This window comes from Dromaius novaehollandiae, chromosome 5 (assembly GCF_036370855.1).
Source record: "Dromaius novaehollandiae isolate bDroNov1 chromosome 5, bDroNov1.hap1, whole genome shotgun sequence".
NCBI lineage: Eukaryota > Metazoa > Chordata > Aves > Casuariiformes > Dromaiidae > Dromaius > Dromaius novaehollandiae.
The window spans coordinates 56,519,469-56,538,224 of record NC_088102.1 but is presented as its reverse complement, the minus strand read 5'-3'; the positions used below and the strand labels follow the sequence as shown (position 1 = coordinate 56,538,224).

Below are 18,756 nucleotides of genomic sequence, written 5' to 3'. Positions count from 1 at the left end.
GGGGGGATTGTGGCCTTATTCAGTGGTACCTAATCCGCTACTTAAAAGACCTGTTCTGCAGTCATCCAGCACTTGCCTTTTCATTAGTGTTTTGAAAAGCTTAATTATCTTGCATCTCTTAATGCAGTTTTGTGCAGACCAAAGACAAAGAAATGAAGTGTGCAAGCCCTGAAATACACTTTCAGAGGGATTTTCCTCTTTGGAGCAATAATCTGACCCCTTATATTGTGAAATCAAAATTTCTGCAGTTCAAAGCTTGCTCCTGCTTAAGAATCTTGTTTTACATTCTAAATATTCATTCACATAAATTATTCTGAATATTCAGTAAGGTTTGTTTTGTTTTCAAGAGAGTTCCACTGCTGCCCCTCCCTCCCAAGGTATAGTGAGAAAACCTTTGGAAATGTATAGGCTGGCAGACATATAAACCCTTTATTACCCTTGCTTCAGTTTCAGCTTAATGACACAACTTGATTACTTGTTCAAGTGTTCCTTCTCCCAGCTGAAGATTGAAGCACCGTATACGTATTTCAGCTTGAAGAACTACTGCCAATTCATGCAACACTTCTGTCATCTTGATTTTTAAAAAATTACATATGCAAAGGATTGGGGATTTAGCAGCACTCACATCTCCTTTTACCTGCCTGACATTAACATGGGAAAGTGAGCAACGGTGTTTCTTGTTTTCCAAAAAGGTGGTTATAAAATATCTGCATACATGTAAACCTTGTCCATTGGAGTGTTCTAAAGAAGGTGACAGACAGCAAGCAGCGGGTGAGTAGTTTTCCACAATGGATTAGGTTGTACACTAGTTTGATGCAGCATAATCAACAGATTTAAAGTGGCTTTGATCTACGCCTTACCCAGTGCCTAAATCCTTTAAAAACTGTTTATTAGGGTAGCTGTGATTCTTTTCGTGCAATTTAATGTCATTCTTGGCTGACGAAGTAAATATATATTCTGGTAAGGGGCAGTGGGTAAAAGCGGCAAGCAGAATGCGAGTCTCATTTTTCTTTGAGACCGTAAGGTGCTTGGATTCTCTTTCTTTAATGCATGCCCAGAAGTGAATACCAGCAGCTTTCTTTCACATAGATTTTTCTTACACAGCTTTTTTTCTGGATGCATTCTGAATTTGTTGGTTGTAATGACCATGAATTCGGAGGTTTTATTCCTCCTTTTCCTCTGCAAACTGTTCTCAGGCAGCAACACTTTCAGAAGCGAGAATGGAATCCATGAGCTAGCAGGATCTCACAGAGCGTTATATTAGTGGGAGCCCTTATTATTTAGCTGAACATACTCTGTAAAAGCTTGACTGGGAAAAGGATGGACAAGTTTGTAAGTGCAGAAGTAAGCCTCCATTTGGCAGATACTAAATAGGGCAGTAGTTCACAAGAAGGTAAATATCTGCAACAACTGCTTCTAAATTAATTGCCATGTGATATTTCTAAGAAAAAAAATAAATCAAGGAGCTGCTGCTCTGTTATTACTGGTTCCTGTGAGCATTGTTATTCTGACTAGAGAATTGAAGATAGCTAAGGTTCTGTCATTGGTTGTGCTTACGTTCCTCTTAACAAAAACATTATAACACAGCAGTAATGACACATTTGCATCTGGGATTCATCCTCCACCTTTCCCTGCTGGGGCAGGTCTGGACTTGGAAAAGTAAAAAGGGGTAGGGCCCTGTTCGAGGCCCATTCTGGCTGTGGCATATCTGGGCATTTGGATCAGTTTTCTGAAAGTCCTAATTTAAACCAAATGTCCTTGCTATGACCATTTTTAGCATTTCTAATAGCACATTGTAAGTCTTATATGTTGTATATGCAACATGGTCATGTTCTTCCTAGAGGAAGGAAATAGTTTATCTCTCTTTAAGAAAAGGCTAGACTAGAAAAAGTTACTGCTTTTTTTTTTTTTTTTTTTTTTTTTTTTGTGAACACGTCATTCTTCTGACACCAGCTGCATGCTACCTTCTGTTAGCCCAGTTTTAACTTAGTAAGAAATATCCGAACCAGGAATTCTGCTACTTACAGTAAATGTGGTACACTTATTATTTCTAAAGATGAACATAGTATCTAATCATATCCATTAGACATCCAGGCTGTTACACTAAATCTTCTTAAGGGTATCACTAGGATAAAATCTATGGCCCATAAGGTCATATACCAGAAATAGAAAAAATCTAAGAAATAGTGTTGTTTGTTATGTATTGTAAGATATTTTACAACCCCCAACGTGATTCAGATAAGGCAGCTGTATTGAACTGAAATGTCTGATCTGTACTAGATATAACTGGAATAAATTCAAAGGAGCAACAATTTAAGGATTAAAAAACATGCCCTAAGATATGACATGTAGAAATCATCTTGTTCTTTAAATGCTAATAAAAAAGCTAGCTGAGGACAGAGCTGGCAGGTTGAGAACATTGAGATTTGCAGGGTTGACTTGTTTGTTTTCATATTTCCTACAATACAGGAAAAATGTTGTTACGGAACTCCAATACATGGTGTTTCTTAAATAAATATACTCCCAAGTCCACTGCAATGGACAAAAGATTATTATTATCAGTTTTATTGTTGTTGTTAGCTGCCTGGAATCCCAAAACTAGGATTGAAACTGATACTGAGAATCCAAGGACTTTGGCTTCCCGCTTTTATGGTAAAGAGTTTGAAAGCTAATGGCACAGTTATCTGATTCCTAATCACTATGACTAGCAACCACTGCATCCCATGGTTCCTTTCCTTAAAACATCATCTTGAGATTTTCCCTGGGCTGGGACACCTGCAAGCCAAGAGTTACTCCTATGAAAATCCACCAAGTGAATCTGCTCTGTTTTAGAATAAGCCTGAATCTCAGCTGTCTGGTAGATGTTTCCTGAAACCCATTCAAGTACCTTGATTCTGAATGGATTTTCTACATTAATCTTGACCCTGAGGCACTTTGAAAGAATCCATGCTTAGTTTGTGGAAGTTTTGCCTTTAATTTGGTGAGAACTCATCAAACAAGATTTTGGACAAACCCTGTAGTTATTTGCTGGAGAAACCTTGTTTCTCCATGAAGTTTTGATTTGCTGCAGTAATGGTGCAGAAGCAATCATGATGGAAAGGGGAAGCTTGAAGGAAGTTTTTGATTATGTTGTAAAGAGTGGGGGAGAATCATATGGCTGACTGCTGAAGTTAGATAAATCAACCTTTGATCCAAAATACAATTTGAAGCAATGAGGTTGATGAAATAGAATTGATGATTCAACTTATTGCAAAGACAGTGGACTTGTTGCTTGAAATTCTCAGGGCCAATTGATTCTTTCTCAGAATTGTTTGGTTTATTCATTGTGGGGAAGGAGAGATTAGTTAGGATGCACAGCTACGGCACTGATCCTTTCTGGAAATAGATATTATGGCCCTGAGCCTGTTTCATTTTCCTTTTTTCATGAGTTCTAGGCAGCACAGGATTGTTTATTTTGCTAATACCAGTTGGGGAAACACATTCAAACAGTGAATGCAGTGGAAAACAACGCCTCATATAGGCATCTGTAGCACAAGAAAAAAAAATTTCTAATCCATTTTCTGTGATGCATAATTTGTTTTTGGATGCCCTGCATTCATGGAAATGAAGACCACAATGAATCTGTCAGGAGCAATCAGAATGTGGTTTCCAGAGTGATACTAAAAAGAGCAGCTTTAATCCTTACACTGCCATGGGAATATCCTTTAGAAGTGAGGAGGCAATATTATACCTGTATTATCCTGGTAGTAACAAGAATGTTATTGGAATTCCATCTCTGGTTCCACACATCAAAAATGAGAGTGCAGTATTCAGAGGGATTCAGAAAAGAGCTATGAAAATGATGAAAGGTCTAGAAAATAGGGTTTGCCATTGTAGATTGGACTTCTTTCAGTCTCCTTATTTGGGAGAGAATAAGAAATTGACTTCAGTCAAAATGTGTCTATACCTACTAAGAAGGTTTGAAATCTGTCAATATGAATATATTTTATTCTGATTGTACTTTTGAACTTCAGCATTATTTGTGGTACTTACTTCCTAGTATGTAGTGTAATACAGTATGCTGTAATTTAGTCTTCTGAATCAACTAATCTCTGATCTGCAGTTAGCTACAATTCAACCCTATTTATGTCTTATTAATGCATTTTAAATAGTCTTTAAGTGATTTGTGAGAAGTTAGACTATTAACAGCATTTTTGTTGTAACAAGCCAGTGTTACATGCTTTTATCCTTATAATAAGTATTTTCTTGTCTTTATGGTAATACTTCGGTAGAACGAGGAGAATACATTGCCTATTTAAGAATTTATCTCATAGATATCTTGCATTATCCATGTAAACTGATTCAAACCTTTCCTTGAGGTGCGACTGTGATAGTTCATTTTATCATTCGACTGGTAGAGTAGTAGACTAAAAAAGTACATTGAAGGAAATTCAATTCCCTGCTATTTTTTACATTTGTATTTTTGTGGTAAAATCATTTGATTTAAAATGGTCTTTTTATATTTGTTCTAATTCATTTTATGTAGGTCCTTGCTATAGCAGTTGGGCAGGAGAAGAATATTGATTATAGTATTTTTCACATTCCATGAAGTTTAATATTACCCCACATTTGAAGAGGTATTACCAACTTGAAATCCAGCAAAGAAGAATGTATATGTAAATAAGAGAAAGAGTTGGTGTTTCATCAGTGTATATCCAAATTCATAGCTTTTCTGATTTGTCAAGCATAACTGAATCCCTGAGGGAAATCATGCTTGGTCAGTCATTCTGGTGAATATGCAAAAATACTGAGAAAAATAACAGAAACAACTGGTCTTCTGTTGGTAATGTTTTGGGTTTTTTAGTTTGTACTGGTAACAGTGTATCAAAACTGACTAATTTCAGATTGTGACAAATATGAAGACCCCTTTCCCTTAGCTTTCAATACCAGATTATTTCTGTTTGTATTTTATATTTTCCTTAGTCGTTTTTCTTTTAGGAAGTTGCTTTGGGTGTTGCCCGTCAGAAAGCAGTATTAAGCATGATTTTTGGTAAATGGAAGGTCGCTTCTTGAAACATGATTCCCTTCTTGAAACTTTTTCTGTATTCATGTTTTGTTACCTTTTATTCATTTTTAACTCTCCTATGACTTTTGCCAGCTGTCACTTTCAGCTGGGGATGACTGCTTTTGACAGTTGCTGTCAGTTCTAAAGATATGTAAATCCCTATGCCATACCTCACAGGGCTGGAAAATCCGATGTCTCTGCACTGGGGAGTATATGAAGAAATGAAAAACCCACCCACATGCACAGTAAATAATAATTTCTTCAGAAAATACCTTGCCCTACTTACTGTCTAAAGTAGTGACAAATATTTAATGTGCCGCATGTTTAAAATAGATCAGACTGGCTTGTGGATCACATAATAAAAGGAATGGTGAGGAGTCCATATATTCTGACTTGGTTAGACGGTTAAACATGAAAATACGGCAGATTGTTGTTGACTATTGGAAGTAATTAATTAGCGTTTTGCGAGAGGAGTACATTTTCAATTAATCCATCTGTTTTTTAAAAGGCCTGGTAAGCAACAGAATGGTTTCTAATGGTTATTATCAGATTATTTGAATAATTCTAAGATGGGGATTAATTTATAGTTAAGAAGGCATATTAAAAAAACTAGTCTGGGAAAATAATTTATTCATATCCTAAGTTGTGCTTTCTGATTTCTGCAGTCGAAAAAAGTGAATAAAGCACAATACTGCTTTATAATATTTACCGAAGTTTTTTTCACAAATTTGCATTAATTAAAGAATTCGACCATGTTATGTAATTGTACTAGGTCATATTAATTGATAGTTTTGAACATATACCTCTGGTGTTGGCATTTGACCAAGAAACCTGCAGTTCAGCAAATCATCACAGAAACAGACTATTTGAGAACTCCCATAAAATCTTCACTAACTTGACAAATTGAAGGACAAGTCTGAATCAGAATTAAATAATCCTCAATATTATTTTTTAGTTTCTTATCTTGAAATGGAGGAAAATGGTGGAAGATAATGGACTAGTTGTTTAACATGATCATAATTTAACAAATCCTTTGAAGCATAAATATATATTCAGGAGGTTAAGTTCTTAAATATAATCATGTTTTGGGATCAAATGGTACAGCTTATATATATGTCCACACATACATACAGAGAGAGTGACCTGTACTCACACATATTCAATAAATTCATTTAATGTGTGCGTTCTGATTTTTTTTTTTTCCCCTCAATCAAGGCTGCTAGGATGAATCAGTGCCTTTCAAGGCTGTTTAGTCCCTCTGTTCTGGATTTGGGATAGTTTTTACAGGAAGCTGGAAGGCAGGTGCACAGCAGAAGAAACTCAGTGATGAATTTTCTCTTCCTCTTTTTTGTTCTGTACGTCTATACTTGAGGAGCAGAATATGAGGGGAATGGGAATATCTTAGACTTTTTCTCTGCCCTTTTCTCTACCCTTCTAATTTTCTTCCTATTCTTTCATCTCTAGGTTTACTGTGCAATCTTGGAGAATCAGGGAGGCAAACTGTGACTCATAAAGTGATGTGTTTTCTTATTTATTTGCTATTCACTACTTCTTTTGTGTGCCTACATAAAAATAAGGACTAATCTATCCTTAATGGCAAAACCTCTTTTTCCATTAAGAATCACACAAAAGGTAGAAAACAGTTATTTCTGTAGCTATTGAAGAATACAGTAAACATAAGATTCCATCAGGGAGGGTTTTGTTAACAATTGATCCATGTTCTATGAATATTGCATCCTGGAAGCAGCAGGGAGTTTAAAAATCATGATACTTTAGAACTGAGATTGGACAGCATGTGGATCTGCTTGGACTGGTAATGAGAGATGTGTTGATCTCAGCAGCGCTGTAAGTGATAGCTGAGTGCTCGTCTTTACTTTGTACTTGCATGTTCAATGTTACATTTTTTACTCAAGCTGTAAGCATCATTTCTGAAATTACAACTATTCAACTGCGTAATACTTTATAAAAATGGTGCTTTATGTTTACTGTTTTCACTAACTACTGTCTTAAGTAGTATGTGAAGATAAAGGGGGGGCCTTGTATCTGTGGAAAATACTTTTAATCTTTCCTATGACTAGTAAATGATCAATTTAAGTCCCGAGCCTCAAGAGATGTGCTTTTCACATGCCTGTACAGCGGAGGGTTTATTCAGTTCAGAGGGGCACAAGCACTGTAATTTATGTACAAAATTGGAAGTAAAGAGTGCTGTTTTGCCTCTACATGATTGTTAGCTGGAAGAAACTAGCCCGAAGATTTATGGAGTGAGGAAAGAATCAACATTTCATTTTCTGTTTCTTCCTTAACATAGTGAAATGACTAAGAAATTATCTGACTTTTAAGAATGAAACTCTTATAATGAAGCCTGAGATTCAATTGAGAATATAGGTGGGGAACCAAGGGGGAGTTTTATATGGTTTTCTTGCTGTGCTTCTTTCAGGAATTCCAAACCATGAAAGAAGTCAGATCTTAAAAGCTTCAACAGACTGACATTACTGATTATTAAGAAGCCACTTCCACAGCCCAAGAATACTAAAAGCTATGACCAACCTAGTCCCAAATGAACAATCTTCATGCTAAGACTCTTATTCTGTCATAAATCCACAGCTGTATCTTTCATTGATGTCAGTGGAAATTCTCTGTGTAGACTAGAGTAATATCTGTCCCTAAGGAATGACACAATTTAGACCTCAAAGAAAAACTACTGACAGAAGCATACTACAGTTCAGATGAATTAGTCATTTCACAAAGATTAAGTGGCTTTTACATTGGTGAAATAGATATAAAATGAATATAATATTGATTTTAAAGTAAAAACCTAGACAGTATTTTTCAGAGAAGCAATCTGAAGATATTTAAGCAATGCCATTAATATAATTAACAGAGCATGAAAACTTGGTTGTGATTGTGGAGCAGAGGAGGCTCCTAACTGTCTGAGACATCCCCAAACGGAAAGACACAAGTCTTTTTCCTCTTTTTTTCCCCACAGATGTGCCTTTTACCATTATCACTTCTTTAATACACCACAGATTATGTACCACAACCACAGCGCTGATTCCTCTTTAACTTTCCTGACATGTCTATATATTAGGTTGTTGGCAAATTCCCAGCCACTTCCAGCAATGGTAGTTGCTTAGCAGTGTCTGGAACAGGGCACTGTTTCAAGTTGTGAGACTGATTTAAGTTGATGATGAGAAAATGTTTCAGAATTTGGATCCAAAATCTAAATGCCTTTCTCTTTAAAGTTCAATTTGAGATTGAGAATTAAACTTAATGTTCTTTGTCTTGATTTCAAAGTTTAAAGAAAACCGTAGGGAAAGTTACCATGAGTACCTTCAAATGCCTCTCTCTCTCTCTCTCTCTCTCTCTCTCATTAATCTTATGATGAAACTTGCAAATAGTGGTCATAAAAAGAAAGAGAAAAAGGTTATTTGAAATATGTTTTAGGTTTATTTCCTATTTTTTAAACAAGAATTTCTACACGGACCTGTTAGAAAATCTCTTTAAAATGAAAAACAGGTATTCCTTTTCAGTCAGTTTTGACATCTTTCTAGTTTCCTAATCAGTCTTAGAGAACTCAACCATCCTCCAAACTGCTTGCTCCTCTTGAAAGAAAATAAAACAATATCAAAATAATGGAAGTGTTCTTTGGCCTTGTAGCAATCTGAGAAAGGGAGGCAAAGAACAGGAGCACAAAATATATCAGGCTAGAAACAAAGATGCTACTTATAACATGGTTAATTTGGGAACTGTGGTGCTGAAAATTATCTTATCTTGTTGGAAAAGCAGCTATAGTGGTGTGAAAAGCAATAAGGAGCAAGACTTAAAGTGGGACAAGTTCCAGTGTTGATTAAAGTGGTGGGTCACCAGAGTAGAATCAGACTTGCTCTACTGCTAGTCTGGAAGGAAAAAATTCAGTCAGCATTACAACAATGTGTATTTGTGTTTAGCTTCATTTTCTAAAAATTTCTAGATGCCAAACAGTGGAAAGTTTGGCAAAAGTTGCAGGACTCATTCTTATGAAAAGTTCTGAATTGTGTGTTTCTATGATTACCATTAAAGCAGTTGTACATCCTTTTGAAATTAAACATCCTACCTTAATTTGATGAAATCCTTATTAAATCCTTATTCTACAAAATCATCATAGGGAATTAGCCAAATTCAAGCAGTTCTATATCAATGGCAACTGGAGTATGATTATTTCAGTATTCATTAAGTTAAGAAATATGGTTTAGGGATGGTGAAATTCTCAGAAGCACCTTTCGTAAGAGTAAACAGTGACTGATGCATGACACTGAAAGAGATAAGAGAAAAGATTAATTAGTCTAGTTTTGTTGGAAGAGGATGTGTGGGCATGTAGTCTTCTAAGGATCCCATAGCCTTGCTGAGTACCCACCGGCATTTAACTTATGTGGCTTAAGCAACAGAATATTAGGCTGAAATTTCATAATGGAAAGGGAAATGCTTCCTGTGTTGCATTTATTTTATTTATTCATCTGTAATTGCTATCCTCAGCTCTGCCATCTTCTTCTCAAGTGTAAGAGTTTAAAACAAACATAAAACCAGATGTCTGTGGGTGCTGCAGTTTAGCGTGGAAATGTAGAATGCAGGCTGATACATTTCACCTTCTATGATTAATGCCATGATATAAAGCAGGCATAATACCTGTGGCACTATCTTTGCACTGTTTTAATATTCGTACAATTTGTGTCATATTGAAATGACTGGTTTTGTATAGGTGTCTGTGGCTATATACCTTATTAGACATTTGGAGAGCCCTAGCCAATAGGAAACACTAGCCACTGGAATTAGGTGAAATGCAAGCCACTTAGACCCTGCCCCAGGTTCATTAAGAAGAGCAAGTAACGGATAAACAGGTATGTTATGCAGATACTTTTAACCTGCACATCCCTCTGAACTTCCTGCTCTCATCTATCATTTCATGTAGTGATGATGTAAATTGTGGTACAAGTTACCTTTAGAAATGTCTTTACCTTTAGAAAAGTCTATGTAACTGGCAAAGTAGTGTAATTTGTGCTTTGAATTTAAAAATATATGGACTTAGATGCCTAGGGAGCTGAAGGGAGTAGAGCAGGGAAGAGGCTATTGTAGTAACTTGCTTGCCTGTTTACCTGCCTCCTTTCTTCTAGTGAGGGCACTTCCACTTTCAGATGCCCCGTTCACAGAACTGTTGTTCTAGATGTTAGTTGCTAACCTTACCACACCTCCGTATCAGTTTACTGATACGGTGTTTTGTTGTGAATGTCTCCTAAATGAAGATACCTCACTGTTCTGTTAGGCAGCGTCTCTAGAGTTTAAATAAAACAGTTGTGTTATCTGAACCTGACCCACATCTCTGGTGTTTGAAATCATGCATGTGGGGACAACAGCAATGCCTGAATTTACTGGTTGTACTTAAATGAAGTGTAAACTGTATTTGGGCTAATATGTTTTGGGGAATATCTGGAGGTTCACAGTGTCTCTTTGAACTAAGAAGGTGTGTTACAGCTTATGTTTTTTTGCAAGACCAACAGCAGTTTGAATTCTGCTGCTGAGTTCAATGTACCTAGTGTGATGAAGGTGATGTCTTCTGCCAAATGTTTTGACAGTTTCTTGTAACGACACTGAAACTGAGCTCTGCTTAAGTAGTTGAATGCGCTTGATTTATCTTTCATTAGACTTGCCCATTGCAGACAAAGCCTGAAGAAACCAGAATACTTTGAGAAAGTTGCAAGCCTTTGGCAGATACTGATTAAAATAAATTAACTCTTAACTAAAGCTCATAACATTTTTCTTAAGAAGGGATCTTCTGCAGATGCTAGTTTATTGGCTAATTTATCATCATGTTTAGGACATTGCAAACTTAATATATTTGCAGTAGCACAGTCAACGAAAATCATCAACTGCATTAAATACCATTCTTTAAAAAAAACAGTCTTTAGCAGGATTGTATATTCAAAGATCTGTTTTGGGTTTTTTTGGCTTACTGGGATAAAACAGGAAAAAATTAATAACAAATCATAAGCCCCATCACTATTTCCCAGAACACTGGAAAGTTTTGCAAAGCTTTTGAGGGAAGCATTTCAGATGAATCTCTTTTTTTGTTGTTAAATATTGTTGTTGAATAACCAGTTCTGCTGGTTAACCCAGGGCAACTGTCATTTGTTTCTCTTCCAGTTCAGTTGATCAGTGGCCGAGATGACTTGTTTTCACCCAGTTTTAGAATGAATTTAGACCTGTGAAAGAGACTTTCAGAACACTAAAACACAAGAGATAGAAATAGATCCCGAAATGTCATATTGCATCTCAAATATTTTCCTATTCGGAAATCTATAGAGAAGGATCTAATGATGTAAACTTCTTTATTTATGTATGATCTTCTGCAAACTGTGAAACGACAGCACATTGTAAACCTAGAGAGCCACTTCTAATGCCCATGACACTGTGGATGATAATGCCATTTCCATATAGGGAAAGTAATTTTTCTACAACTGCGCTCTTGCAGTCAAGTGTATTTGGTATATACCCCGGTTATTTTTTCAGCTTCAACCTACATATTTCAAGTAAGATAACAGAGGATGTTTTAAAATCTCGTTTAGTAACCATGGAAATACAAAGACACATCTAATTAAACTTCTTTTTATCTCAAATAGGTTAAATTGACCTAAAACCCAAACCTTAAAAGATGAAGCTTCATATTTTCCTGCAATTTTGTTAACACATTCATGGATATTTCCGTAACTGTACAGTTTCATCTTGATTTTTACTAAATTCTTGGCCCTTGTAACACTGAGTTCCACATTTATTTTCAGTTTGCCACCTTTCCTTTTGATTGAATGCCTCCTTGTTACTGTGTTGAAAAACAAGAAAAACAGAGTCATAATTTTACCTTCTGTAAGCTATTTATCCTGCTGTGCTATTTTATTATATACCTCCTTTGATCATTTTCATCAGTTTTCTCTGATTTCTTCCCTTCTTACAATGTATTTTTTAAAGAAGTGGTGACTGGAACTCCACAGGTCAATCTATATGAGCCTTTACAATAGGTCGCGATAATGGATTATGATAGAGGGACTGTTGTATTGAAGTTCTAGCTTCATTTTAGCTTTTTATTTTTTTTGATTGCAGCTGATCATTGAGGAAAGGTTTTCTACAGTCATTCGCTGATTTATTTCTTGAGATGATATGATCACTTTTCATCTGAATGTCAAGATGTCAAAATACATGAATGAATGCATCTTCCAGTAACTCTTATTAGGTAAGTTTGTAATTTTTTTTTTTTGCAGTTTGGAAACAGATCCTGAGATTAATGTTACATACAAGTTAGAGGTTCTATTCCTGACTAACGTGTTGACCTACTAGCTTCCAAGTCAAAGTATTCTTCCTGGAGAGCTGATGTTCTACATGGAAAATGTGGAGACTTTCTCAAATTTATTTAAATTAATAGGTCTCAACTTCTTCATGTTTCATCTTAGCCACATACTAGAGTGTTTGAATGAAACAAAACAAAATAAAATTTGAGAATTAGGGATTTTGGACAAGCTGTCCTAGACCCAATGTGCTAGTTTATCTATTTAAGCATCCTGTCTTTGACAGTGGCAGAAAATTCACAAACATAGATAAAAATGTTTTTGGCAGACAAGACTGAAGCTCAGCATAAACTTCTTTCTAAATCTCAGTTGTTAGATTTCCACTGATATCAAAAAGCATGATGGTTTATGTCTCTTCTCAAACATTTCTTTAAAAAACATGGTTTTTTATATTTTAGCAATGAGAAGTTTATTTTAATTAGCTTCCAGAAATGTGAGTATGGAGATTTACATAGAATATATAACTTTAGTTGCAGCTGGTTGCTCATCTACAACTGAAGCTGATTATTTATAGGAACAGATGAGTGTACCTTCACTTGGTGACTGTATAGGGCTGCTTCAAATATTCTCATGTTTATTTCTCCTATTCATTTTTTTCAGATAGTCCCTATCTGAGAGGAGAGATGGGGGTACTTTCTCTTAGATTGTTCACAAGCAGATTGCGAAGTACTTACTGCAAGATTCAAGTTATAAATTAATGTTGGACACTTGCTGGGATGGGATCATTTCAAATTAGCAAAAAAGAACAGGTCATTAGCAATGTTTCTACAAAAATTTGGCAAAAATACAGTAAAAGTAATGTCCTATTGTGTATGACTTGGGAATATTTTGTGAGCTTTAAATTTAGGAAGGATAATTTAGAAGATACAGTAGTAGAATGGGACTTGTGAGATTTGAGTTCATTATGTGGTTCAGCCACAGACTTCCTGTGTGGCTTTAGACCAGCTATAACTTATTCTGTTTTAGATGAGTGCATTACTTTCCATCTCAGAGGACTAGTAATTAGATAAAATTCATTAATGACTATAGGATGCACAGATACTCTGCTGATACGCGATATAAATATCTAGTTTAGCATCTAACTCTGGGTTTGCCTTGTCTATGCAAAGGCATAGTCTGATTTAAATGGGTTTAGCAGTTTGCATGAAGTTAGGAATGTCCATAAACGTCTGCAGGGCTTTAGTTATTCAGTACACTCATTATCTCAATTTGTTGTTTCATGGAATTGTTCCAAGTATTTGATCTAATCAGATCTTCCTGGAGGCACAGCATATGCTCACAATAGCATGAGCTATATATAGCTCTTTGCACAATTATGAAAGATCAATGGAACATTTTTATCGCCAGTGCACGTATGTGTCTGTGAATTATCCTGTAGGAATTAAAATCTTTTAATGAGATCACAGTGTGAATGGTAATGGCTATAAAACTGGTGGTAAAAGTGTCATTTTTAAGATAAAAACAGTATAATTAAATAGAGTGTATAAACAAATATATCGCAATATATTATAAGCAATATAAAATATATATAATTATGTACTCTGTAAAAAATAGTAGTGTAATTCAGTTAAAAGGTAAGCTCTCTGTCATATACTAATCACAAATATGATCCACAAATAAGGAAAGTGATGTCATTATGGTGAATGAAAATCAGCCAGATGTTCTTTATTGAAGTTGTTTACCCCAGTAGTAAAGCATATCTGTTTCAGGTACTTCTTAATGAATAACCTTTGATATTTCAGCTTAAAATGAAGATGGCAAATAGCCCAGACAATTCCATTTTCAGTAACGCTGTTGTAAATCGAATCGTTGAATTGCTCTGTGTGATTGAAAGCAGTGTAGACGGTGACAAAAGATTATGGCCTATTTCCAGTTCCCTTGTTGCTTTCATCTGCAAAGGCAGCCATAGGAACCAAGGAAACCATGTATAAGGTATTAATTAAAATGTGTAAGCAGAGCAGAATCTGACTGCTTAGAGCTTGGAAGTACCCAGTAGTTTTCTTCATTTATCCACCCAACTTGAACTGTTTTCAACAACAGAACTAAGAAAATGTAAATCTTGTTATGGGGCTGGCTGTAAAATGCTGATATTAATATTAATAAATACCATTACTTGCTGAATGGTTTAAGCATGAAGCACTGGAGAATTACTTGGCTAGCATTCAGAACTTTTTAATCAGTGTTACTATCTTTGTTTCTAGAAATACAATTCCCTTTTGGCCTTGCCCTTCAATGTTTTCTTTTTATGCCAGCTGAGAAAATGGTGCCGAGACAATAAACATTAAACATTTTTTTCCTTGTGATCATATGTCACTTGGAAATTTATGTCAGAGAAAATTCAGAATAGCTAGATGGAAGAATTTAAGTACTAAGTCTTCCAAGCAATGGGGAATATCAGGGAAGGCAATTTCACATGAACTTGAACTGTCTGTCTGAAATGCCAGGTGCAGTATTAGCGGTGGTGGTAATGGTGGGTGGGCAACTAATATAGTTTATGGTAGTCTTGAATCTGAATGTCTTTTTTATTTAAATACCGTGTACAACTACAGAGGTATGGCATATTATGTCTGTATGCTTTACATACATGCATACACATACACATGCAATCCACTTTGTTGAAAGGAAACCAGTTAGATAATGTAGTCAATATTGTTATTTTAATTGCCATTCACAAAAACTCCAGCTTTCAGGTGGAAATCATACTTAGCTCTAAATACTCTCTGATGCTCAAGGTAAAATTCAGATAGGTTTTCAAAACCATTTTATTCAGAAAAAAGTACTTACAGTGTATTCCTCATTTACTTCATTACCTCCTGTATTTTCCTCTGAGCATATCTCTGCTTACGGTTACTCATGCAAATGCTAAATTGCTGGAAATTGCAGGTGAATTACAGGCAGCAAGAGTGTAAAAAATACTAGACAATACACTTGCTTTATCTAAAATATAAGGGTGTTTATTCACTATGCATGGATCATCATAGTAGATGGGAAAGTCTGGCATTTTTGTTATGTGTTTGCCAATATTCAGAAGTTTTCCAACTGTATAACTGGAAACAAAGCAGTGAGCAAGACTGAAGCTTAAACTTTGCATAGATTGGTAAAGTCATTTTGTTTTTACCTTTCCAACATGCATTGCAGTATCGATGAAAGCAGAATTGGATTACACAAGTAGGTGATTCAACTTCATCCATTTACTTCTGATGCTTTCCTCCACTTTTTTGTATCTGTAGGGGTGCATGAAAGACTGGAAATTATTAATAATTTGAGTACATTATATCTTTTATGTCACCAAGTATCCCTTGAAATGATCATTATTTCCTTCCCAAAGTCCATAACTTTCTGTCTTCCTAATTTCCTCCGAATGTCAAGAAATAAGAGGAGTGAAGGCTGCTTTGTTCTTTTTCCTTCTTGCAAGTCACCGTCATGTGAAATCCCTCTGAAACATCTGGATGAAGGTCTGTCATTTACGAAGCTTCTGTTCCCATTGCAAGGCAGGTGGATGCATTAAAAGAATGGGATATTTTTGCTGCTAAGTTCCAAGTTATCTACATGCATGGGCCCATTGCATGAAAAAACAGAAAAACCCTGTCAGCAACACAGTTTTTCTGACTCAGGCATAGTAGGAATTGTACATGTGATAGCAAACAGTGTGTGAATCCTTGTTATTGTCTTTGCAAGTTTAACATGCATAGCGAAATGAAAAGGATTCCCATGGCATAAGTCTAGAGCAAGTGGTAGTGAAATAAAATGCAGTCTCTCTTACATGTGCACACACATACAGTAATTTTAAATATCAAAAATACAACTATTGTGAACATTTATTGGAAGATACTTCCTTAAGATCTTTGGGGTACTGAGTATCTGACCAGTGCATTTCCCTTTTTGCATTTCTGTTAGAAAATTGGAGATACATTGTCAGAAATTTATGATCACTTTTGAAAATAATCTGCAAGAGTGTCTCTGAGTCTATTGTCTATAGCAATGTACAATTTGTAGTTCTTAAGTTATACGTCTTTAAAGCTGTCCAGTTTATCAGAGCTTCTGCACACTTGCTGTTCTTATTGTCTTTTTGTGTTGCATTAAATGAGTTAAGAATACTCAGGAATCCCACATTTCAGAAAGGCCTATTAGTATTTATATTTCATATCTGTTTATGGTGAGAAATAATCACTATTTAAAAACAGTTGATAATTTGCATAATATAATACCATTTCATTTAGTGCTATTTCTCATATTTGTTTTCTTTTATGTCAGTAAACAGGCAAAATATCACACCGGTTGAATTGGAATGAGGAGATGTAATGTAACAATCCATTCATTAATACAGGTTTTAATTGGATTTATAAGATAAGTGATCTTCATTAATTGCTTGATTAGAAAGGTTACTGCATCGAAACTGGCAAGTCAAAAAAATAGACACCTCATTGGATTACAGTTTAAGAGCAGTGTGAATGTAACATACATATTAATAGTTTTTCCACAGTGCTTGCCTGATCAGCAAGCAAGAAGAGTAGATTAACAAGACTCATGTTGTTTCAGTGTGTCTGGAATCCAGGGACTTGTACTTTCTCCTTTGCTGCCTGTATACAGGCAGACAGGGAGGAGAGGCACAATGATGAAAAAGCCCATGTGTGAGCACATGGGCACCATGTTTTAACCTGAGTATGATCAGGTCATAACAAGCACATTAACTTATGTTGCAATGGAATACAAGTGCAGTATTCAGATGGAGGACAAACCACAATTATGTTCCATTCCTCTTAAAAGCGCACTTATAGAGATGTCAGTAACTGATCTTATTAAGCAGTAATAAAGAGCTGTTAAAAAGAGATGTGTGTTGAAAACCATTATAAAATGATCTGAGCCAAATACTCATGGCTCCACTCCTGCACAAGGAATTTATGCAGACCCATAGCGCCTGGACTACTGTGTGGATTTTGAGTGGTGAAAATTTTGCTTGGAATATCTGTCTTTCCAGTTACATTTTATAAGCAGGAATGCCAGCAATTAAAGAAGTAGATACTGAAGTTTTGAATGATTTCTTGTATAACATGAGCTGCTCTTATGAAGAAGCACATAAGCTTACCCAATTGTATACACAGAAATTTAGGTCAAACTGAAGTCTTGCTGTCTATCTACTCTTTCTTCCTAATGCTTTTTTTCTGTGCATGTCATCACCATGGCAGCAGAGCATCTTCAGACTGCTGAGGTATTTTTTAGTGGGCATGAGTTTTTCTCCATCCTTTTCAATCTTTTCAATCACTGTCAGCTGAGAGAGTTCTTACATGTAGTTGACAATTCCACTGGTTATTATTAGAACCATCCATAGGTTATTTGACATTTTTTTATTGCTGCAGAAATATATATGTGTGTGTGTGTATGTATGTATATATACACACACACACACACATATATATATATTTATGCAACTGATTGAAAACCCCATTGCAGAAAAACTTGTAAATGGTAAGTGAACGTTTTTAATCAATTTTACTACTTTTCATGAGCCATGCAGGTTTTGGTGCCAAATATTCACCATGTTTTGTGGACACTTAAAAGGGAAATGGATCAGAATAACAATTGTCCATGAAGAAACTTAAAGGAAAAAAATGTGACCAGATGTAACTGGTATGTAGTAGTGGAGGGATTTATAAATGAAAGTTAGTTTCTCAGTTACCAATTGTGTTAAAGATAGAGAAAGACATTTAACAAGCCCAGCAGTATAATTCTATTTCTGTAGTGAGCTAGAACAGAGAGTTGAAAAAAGGGATTATGATTTTTCTGTCATTTGGTTGTCAGATTTTTATTTTATTCGATGTAATCTTTCACTTCATTTTATTCAACCAGAACATCTTTAAGAAGTAAGTTTAGATTTTTTTTTTTTTACAAGCCACTGTGAACATGTTTTGTTGCCATCAATGGGCTTGTATACTAGAACTTCACTGGGCATAATCTCAACATTTGTTATATCCTACAAGAGTGTTCATTACATTCTTCAAGAAAGATATTCCTTGTGACTGTAGGTTTTTGATGAGCACCACAGGATAGTGTGTATAGCAGCAAATGACTAAGACTTCTGTACACAGGTTTGTAAAGGAGGAGGAAATTCTCTGAGATTAATTCACTGAATGTTGGTAAATTTTGAATTTGATTTAAGATACAAATAATATGTTCTAATCAACAATCATTCTGATCATCTTCTTCCTCCAGCCCTGTGATAAATAGCCATGGCACAATAGGCACAAAGAGAAATGTTTCTATAATTCTGCCAGCATGATTTTGGAAAGAATGTATACCCTGAGAGAAAACATTCAAATCTCTAAATTACTTATAAATGAATATTTC

General features: G+C 35.4%; 1 protein-coding gene across 1 annotated transcript in view; it reads left to right on the top strand.

The window, feature by feature from the left end:
* KCNA4 (potassium voltage-gated channel subfamily A member 4) overlaps positions 1 to 18,756 on the top strand; it is a 215,023-nt gene that overhangs the window by 183,108 nt on the left and 13,159 nt on the right. The window contains exon 2 of the transcript XR_010389456.1: positions 12,170 to 12,299. The gene's annotated coding sequence lies outside the window, so the exon portion shown is untranslated. The remainder of the gene's footprint in view (positions 1 to 12,169; positions 12,300 to 18,756) is intronic.